This window comes from Pituophis catenifer, unplaced genomic scaffold, assembly GCF_029215685.1.
Source record: "Pituophis catenifer annectens isolate HBS135680 unplaced genomic scaffold, rPitCat1.0.hap2 SCAF_2, whole genome shotgun sequence".
Lineage (NCBI taxonomy): Eukaryota > Metazoa > Chordata > Lepidosauria > Squamata > Colubridae > Pituophis > Pituophis catenifer.
The window spans coordinates 158,850,155-158,858,963 of NW_027256882.1; positions in this window are offsets into that span (position 1 = coordinate 158,850,155).

The following is an 8,809-nucleotide window of genomic DNA, read 5'->3' on the forward strand; positions in this document are numbered from 1 at the left end:
AGGGGAGAGGTGGGGGAGGGAGAGAGAGAGAGATTATTTAAAGTAGTAGGCAAAGCCCTGCTTGCTCAGCACGGAATTGCAGTGATTTATAACTATTGTTTGTGCTGCTATTACAGAATGCCAATTCATTTGGGAACTGGTAGGACTTACTCTAATTATTAGATCTATGGCAATAATTAGATCTAATTATTAGATCTATGACAGCTTCCTGCTAATCCTGACAGTTTCATGGATCTCCACCCATTTTGCTTTGCATGAGTAGACAGAACACAAATGGCAGATGACCACTTCCTGTTTTGGAAAGAGATCTAATGATATAGCAGGCACTTGTGTTAATAAATCCATACTTCTGTATCTCCATTCTATTTCTACATTTATGCACCTGCACCACCAATGGGAACCTAAAATTCAGCTCCAGACTGTACAAGTTTCTTTTTTAATTCCTCCAAAAACCAAACAAAAAGGCTCCACTTGTTCAGCTTTTACAGTCCTAAATCAATTTTTTTTTCTATATTCAGCTAGAAATGTCAGCCGAGGCAGCATGTAGACGACTATTTTAATCTTGGGGAATGTATTTCTACAAATGTAGAGTGCATCAGATTCCACATTCATATGAACTGGCTGGCATTTGTAATAACCCAGTATCTTGGATCTGCTTATTCAGGTAGCTAAACAACTTCCATTACAAACCACAGATGTCTCATTATGGTCAAGTATAAATCTGTGCAGTGAACTTTTTTCGGTCACATACACACTGTTTAATCGCCAATGGCAAAAGTAACATCTTTCTGGCTACCTTTGAATAAATGAAATTTCCCACAGGTTAACGAAAAAAATTGGGGTGGGGACTGCCATCACAAGATTTTTCTACATAAGATTTAGTAGATTATATCAGGGGTTGAACTAGGATTCATCATACTGGATAATGAATATGCAGGTTAATTAGAACAGAGTCATATAAGAATGTAAAGAATACTGTCAGAATGAAATAGATTCTTGTATTTTTTTTTAGAGAAGAAAAGAAAGCCTGCAGAGTATTTAGATTCTCTAAAGCTTTTCAATGCCTTTATAGCAGTTCTGTCCTTTCTCATAGGGATGTACTTGGAGAATTTTTTCTGGATTTTGTTTCCTCTGGAATCTTTAGTCTGATCTGACTATTTTCAAACCTGACATTTCTTTTGCTGGCTCCTTGACCTACCCCAATTGTTTGGGAAAACAGAATTGTCTGCTTATGGACAGAACAGCAAAGTTCTTTAGCATAGTTTATTTTTAACATTCCAATTATTTGGAAAAAAAAATAAAACTGTGTTTTCATAAAGGCCAGTTAACTAATTTGCAAGCACTGCATTAAGTCGATTCTCCAGATGTTGCTAATTCCCAATTCCCACTGCCTTTCAGGATTAACCATGCAGACTGGGGATTATAACAATCCAGATTCCTCCACATCACTTGTTTTATCTCTGTATTTTTCTATACCAACAATCAAATCCAAATTGTTTTTCGCAAATAACCAAGCCTAACACGAAATGAAAGCCTTTAGTCTTTACATTCTGTGCAGCATCAGGAGACAAGCAAGAGAATGATTTTTTTTTCTTAGAACACTTTGCTTGCTCTACTTATATTTATTGCTTTTAAAAAATAACAAAAAGAAAGAAAACACAAAGATAATTATAATGCAAATACATACAAAAACTATGCATGAAATGTGCTTTAAATGTGAAAAAAAGAAGAAAGGAACAAAGTATATTATTATAGCAATTAACAGATAATTTCATATACTTATATAATGTAAATATTATTCAACTACCGGTACATATATTACGTTGTAATGCATTCCTGTATATTCTTTTTTCACCAACTGTATTTTGTATCAATGAATTCCATATTTCTTAATTCTTCCTACACAAAATCTTCCATCTACAGGCAATTCGCTAATACAGGCAAATGTAATCAAGTCTTCAATCCGTTGAGTGAAAGGTAAATGTTGCAATATCAGTCTTTTAGTCATAGTAAGGGCATGGAGAATCCACTTACATCAAGTTTTCAAATTCATGTACTACCGTAGCTATATAGTTCAAGAGTTCTCTTGAACTAGAACATTTTGGAACTTGTAACCAGGCACAACTAAATGTCCTGGTGTATGCTATAGATAATATCTATAGTGTTATCTATAGCACACGTTAACTTGAAAAACAAAGTTGTTTCATCTTCTTAAATTTATCAAACTGCAACAATATGTTCACTGCGTATGGTAAACAATAAACCTCATGCCTTGGTTAAATAAACTTATATTCTGAGATTATGGAAAGGGTTTTATCTAACCAGCTAGGTGTCTAATTTGAACAAATGGATTGTGGTAGCTATTAAACATTTCTCTGCTCTCTCAACCAGTTGTTGCAATCTCAATTGTTTATAGCGTGTTTTACTCAATTCAATCTGAATAATAATGGGGAAATACTTAGATCCTCAACTAATCCATGTTGTCAGAATAGTCCACATACTAGAGTAAGAAAAGGGTTAAAAACAAATGGGCACTTAATTCATAGCATAAATATTAAAGTATTCTTGGTTCAACAATAGGTTATAAAAATTGGTACATTAAGAAAACTGTAACGGGAGGGAGAGTGGTACATATAAAAATACACAGTTAGTATTTTATGTGTCAAAAATACCATTCCCTTTACCATTAATAATCATAATTAGATTTTGATTGCTCATATTTTATTTTTGGATTGTTAGAAATTGGGGGGTGCTTATAGTAATAGCAATAGCACTTAGACTTATATACCGCTTCATAGTGCTTTTACAGCCCTCTCTAAGCGGTTTACAGGGTCAGCATATTGCCCCCAACAATCTGAGTCCTCATTTTACCAACCTCGGAAGGATGGAAGGCTGAGTCAATCTTGAGCCGGTGAGATTTGAACTGCCGAACTGCAGCTAGCAGTCAGCTGAAGTAGCCTGCAGTGCTGCACTCTAACCAGTGCGCCCCCTTTATCTTATGGGATAAAACGCAAATTATAATTTATTTTACGGGATAAAAGGCAAATCATAATAAATAACATTCTGATTACTAATTATTATTATACAATTGCATCTGCTGTATCTCAGCTATCATCCTTAGATCCCAAATGAAGTTTTTTCAGACTCGAGGGTTTTGAAAGATGAAGCAAAAAATGCTGATGCATTTTGAATCTTTGTGACTATCCACAGACATACCTCTGCATCCCAAGTTTTAAACAAGTAATTTCTATAACTGAACATTTAAATAAGTAATATCTTTGGGAGCATTATAGCCGGAAGTTTCTGGTTTAGTAAATGAGTCATTGAAGCAATGAAAATCAATATTTTACTCTTTCATCCACATCCTAATTTAGCACACTTCCTGAATGTGAATGTTTTCAGAAGATGATGGTTGCCAGTGCCAAAAATTTAATGAAATAATTCTGGCACAATTTTCAAAATGCCCTTAAGGTAATTTTGTTTTTATATTAAAAGTGCATTCTGAACATGGCAATGGTGCAAAACAACATTTGTATACCTAACCTTGCTTTCTATCATGGGAATGAGGTCAACTTTCAGCATTTTTCACTGCCTGTGCTTTTTGCACACCATTCTAAATAGATCATTAAGTGACAATGCATAGATTGCTACATCGCTCTCCAGTACAGGTGAAAACTATAAACAACGAAGCAAGAGTTTACTTAGCATTTCTTAGAAAAAAAATTCTTTGAAAAGCTTGCTAGCCCCTGGTCATCAGTGGTGAGATACCCGGCTAACATGGTTTCCCAGATAATCTGGCATGCAACGAAGAAACTACTTTCAACCTGGGACAAAAGAGACACCAAAGAGACTGCAGCTGATAAATCTTTTTTTTTTTTTTTGGCGAGGTTAAAAAACAAACCCCTCTGCTTTAAAGTGGAAGTCAAATATCAAATCTCTCTGAAATTCACACAAGTGTATCTTTCCCCTCCATCAATGAAATTATTTCATTTTCACTTCATTATCAACTATAAGATCTTTGGCAGTATAATATTATTGTAGGAAGTTAGTACCCACCCCTCTCCTAGATGAATGAAATATTTTAGGAAATATTGAAAGGGGCAGAATATTATGTTTCCCTGGATGAGAAATGGAGAAACATGTTTTAAAGACAAAGCAGTTTTCTGCCTCCCCCAACCTTTGTCAATGGGCCATTAAGGCCTCAGCCAAGCTCACTCATTCCCCCCCCCACCTTTGTCAATGGACCATCATCTGCAACACAATAGGACGCATCTAGCAACAGAAACTTCCCACATGGCACCTGGGAAGATTACATCAGCCAGCAAGGCTAGCTAAGACCCCCACCCCCTGGGAATCTGACAACCAATCAGGATACTCTTCCTGTGCCCCAGGAAGTTCAAAGCTCAGAGAGGGCATAAAACCAAGGCACGCTCAGCATCTCAGCCCTTTTCTGCTCAGGAACTCAAACCATGTGATCCTGTCCACCATTAAACCATCTTTCCAAGCAGTCTCCATGTTTCCAGTGTCTTTTTCCCCACTTGGAACTGAATCCAGATGGATATTTCTTCCAACATTACATTTCACCCAGCCTTAGTTTTAACAAAGTGATTGATGCTGACAGAGGTCCATAGCAAGAGACATTTTGACTGTTTTCCATCATGTTTTTTTATTCAGTTTTATTCCACAAAGTTGTGGCTGTTGCAGCAACCCTGCACACTTATGATTGTGATTTCTAATGCCCCCTGTCATCTTCCCACAAGCAAAATCAATGAGGAAGCTGGCAGGGAATCAAAAGTCACTGCACTCCTCCAGTTTTCTGCCCTCCCATGGTCATTCTATCACTTTTGGTAAATATTGATTTATAATTATTGAAACTTATTTGCCACTACAAATATTTTTCTATTTCTGATATATACAGTATTCTTCTTAGATGACCATGGGACTGTCTAGCATTGGGGTAAAAACTGTGGTCAACCTAAAATTTAATGTGCATTCTTGCCACATCTGACTGCCCTGCCTTTCTCACAAAAGATGACCCAATAGGTCACAGAGTTGTCCAGTTAGCCTCTAAAAGCAAAAGGGAACTTTTGCCAAATAGCAATAGTAATAGTACTTAGACTTATGTACCGCTTCACAGTGCTTTACAGTCCTCTCTAAGCGGTTTACAGAGTCAGCATACATATTGCCCCCAACAATCTGAGAGCTCATTTTACCGACCTCGGAAGGATGGAAGGCTGAGTCAACCTTGAGCACCGAACTGCCGAACTGCTGGTCTCCAGCAGTCATCAGAAGTAACCTGCAGTACTGCATTCTAACCACTGCACCACCACGGGTCACAAATCCTACAGGCTGCAGGGAATGAGTAAAAATAAAAACAAAAACAAAATGGCAGCCACAACCATGCAATCATAAATGACTTTTTTCCCCAGAAGTACCATCCAAAGCTCAAGACACCGACTGCAACTTTCTGATACAAAAAGGAAGCAGGGCTTGGATCTCATTGTGGTTGCCATCCTGACTTTTTTGATCCCTTCCTGAAGACTACATGGAAGTCGTGCCTAAAGGGAAATCAATTGCATTCGATATGACAATTTGACACAACTAAAGGCAGAATGAGCAGAGACATCATCAAAAAATCATGGTTGCAACTATGCAATGAGAACCCTGAATGCAAAAAGGGAACAGAGTTTGAATTTGTGGCTACCATCTTTGACTGTCCCTGCAAGATGGCCCTAAGTGAGCAGATCATTCTGCTTTCTCCCATCCATGCTCATCCACACTCATTGACTTTCCTCTTATATAAATACAGATGTAAAATATGGCTTGGTTGCTTGCTTGCTTTGTCAATGTGTGTGTTGCCTCAGTCACTGAGATAATACTAGCTGCCCTTACAGATACAATTAAAATCATTCCATTTTCCTAGGTTCTGAGACAGTAGAGGCCAAATGGAGTTTACATATAAATCCTGAGATTTTCAGTCTCATGGCAGGATTATTTTAAAACTTTCTTGCCATTTTGAAATGGGGGCTTTTGAGGGAGGAGCTGGGGTTGGTTTCAGATGTGGTCTTCAAATGTAATGTGCCAATATATGACATCTGAAGCCAGTTTGGTTTAGTGGTTAGGGCACAAGCTAAAAAGCAGGAGATCATGAATTCAAGTCCCACCTTAGCCATGAAAGCCAATTGGGTGACCTTGGGCCAGTCACTCATTCTCATCTTAACTCACTGCCCAGGTTGTTGTTGTGGGGGAAATAGGAGGAGGAAGTTATGTTGGATATCTTTGCTGCCTTTATTTTATATGAATAAAATAAAATAAAATAAAATAAAATAAAATAAAATAAAATAAAATAAAATAAAATAAAATAAAATAAAATAAAAATAATAAAATAAAATAAATAAAATAAAATAAAATAAAAAAATAATAAAATAAAATAATAAATAAAATAAAATAAAATAAAATAAAATAAATAAAATAAATAAAATAAAATAAAATAATAAAATAATAAAATAAAATAAAATAAAATAAAATAATAAAATAAAATAAAATAAAAATAATAAAATAAAATAAATAAAATAAAATAAAATAAAAAAATAATAAAATAAAATAAAATAATAAAATAATAAAATAAAATAAATAAAATAAAATAAAATAAAATAAAATAAAATAAAATAATAAAATAAAATAAAATAAAATAAAATAAAATAAAATAAAATAAAATAAAATACAGGGCTGAGTCCTTTAAGAGGCAGTGTGGAGAGGGGATTAAGGCACAAGAGGCAGGTAGAGCCATTTCAAATTCAACCTCAGCTCATTGGGGCTCATTGGGTCACTGAGGGCCAGGACACTTTTTCAATGTCACATACTTCACAGGGTATTGCAGGGCAGGGGGCATGAAATTGGGAGAGTAAATGCAATGTATGGAGCCATGTGCTTCTGAAAGAAAGGAGAGAGCGAAATCTAACTGTAATAAGGGGAAAGGCATCTTTCTGAGGTACTTTAGTTCACCCCCTGCTAGGAGTGACTGGAAAATTAAATCCCTTTGTTGACACCTTTATTGTGAACCACTTTCTCCCTTCCCCACCAGCCTTCTGGGGAACCAAAAACTGTAATCATCACCCCACCTGGGTCTGGTTAAATTACAGGAAGGAAAACTAAACAAAAACTTTGGGGAGTCAACAGCCCAGCCAAGCTGAAGCAGGTAATAAGAGGTCACAGGTTAACTCCAGGATTTAAGCATAAAATAAACATATTAAATGTGCCAAAAGAAAACAAGGTTCCATGCATACAAGACATAGTTTAAATACATAATGTAATTCCCACTATAGCTAATGAAGGGTCCTTGGTGCTCTCTCAGCCTGCTTGTTTTCTTGCAAACATTTTATTACCCAAACTAGGTTACATCATCAGTGCTGCATGAGCACTGATGAAATTACTTAGTTTGGGTAATGAAACATCTGCAAGAAAACAAGCAAGCTCAGAGAGCACCCAGGAACCCCACATTTCAACCCTGAGCTACAAATATTCTCCTTTATTGGTTCAACTATAGCTAAGTAACTCTGTTTTCAATCTTGCCTGAGGGTGTCTATGACAACTGACCACAGCCAACTGATCACAGCCAATTCAACACCACCAACTTGCCATGGACAACTCACCATGGGACAACTCACTGTGGGACAAGAGTTACACTAATATTGAAGAAATTGTCAAATACAATCATTAAAAAAAGAATGCCAAAGGAGGGACAAAATAAAATGTGAATGACAAAAATTAAAATATTTTTTTAATTATTTAATTATTTTAAATAGTTAAATTGAATTGTTGAATTGTCTCTCAGCAAGTTGTCCTGCAGTGAGTTGGCCATGGCAAATTGGCCATGGCGGGTTGTTCTATTCCGGCCTGAGATGACCTCCAGGATTCCATCTGACAAAGGACCCCCTAAATGCATCCTGCCCAAGCAGAATCCCCTTCTTTTCCTTTATTGGCTCTCAGGGGTCATGTGACACCTTCTGGCTTGTGTTTTAAAGGGTCAGCTGCTCCCTGCTATGCTAATAAAATATAGGTATCTCTTGCTTAGCAATCACAACCGGGATCAGCCATACATTGTTAAGTGCTGTGATCACCAAGTGAAGAAATGAAACAACCACAATAGTCTTATGACATTATTTCCCATTTGGTTATTGAGTGAAACGTCACATGACTGTGGGTTATAATCTAACCTCCACCTTCTCTATTTAACTTTGCTTGTTGCAAGCCAGTTGCAAAGTGTTAAATAGTGGGCGCAAAGAAGGACTGGACACAATGTTGAAGTAAACACTTTTATTAGCTCCGTAAATCGCAATGGTTGAGCTAGCCGCGGCAGCTCCTTTTATAGCTAGGAGCTGTCCCTGGCTTCAGCCACTGACGCTCCTCTGAATTTCCCACTCCAGTTCGTATTTCCTTATTGGTCCGTTCAAATCTGTCATTCAATACTCAACACCCCTCCCCTCTAGTTCAGCATAACCACTCCTGAAGTCTCTAGGCTACGTAGTCACGTAAGTAGGCGGGACGTCTGGAGGCATGACTAGACCTATGCAAATCAGTCGTCCCAACGTTCTTGGAGTGAGAGGTCGAGTTCTGTGGATCTGCTGGCTCTGCCTCCGGAACTCTCTTGAACTCACTCGCTGGTGTGGAATTATTTCTCCGGGTGTTACTTCCTTCCTCCTCCGGATGCCATGGTGGACTGTCGCTGATGTTCGGCTCCTCCTCCTGGACTTCAGGTAAGTGTCCGCTGTTTCTTCTTGGGCTTGAGTCTTTTCCTGTGCTGTCTTGT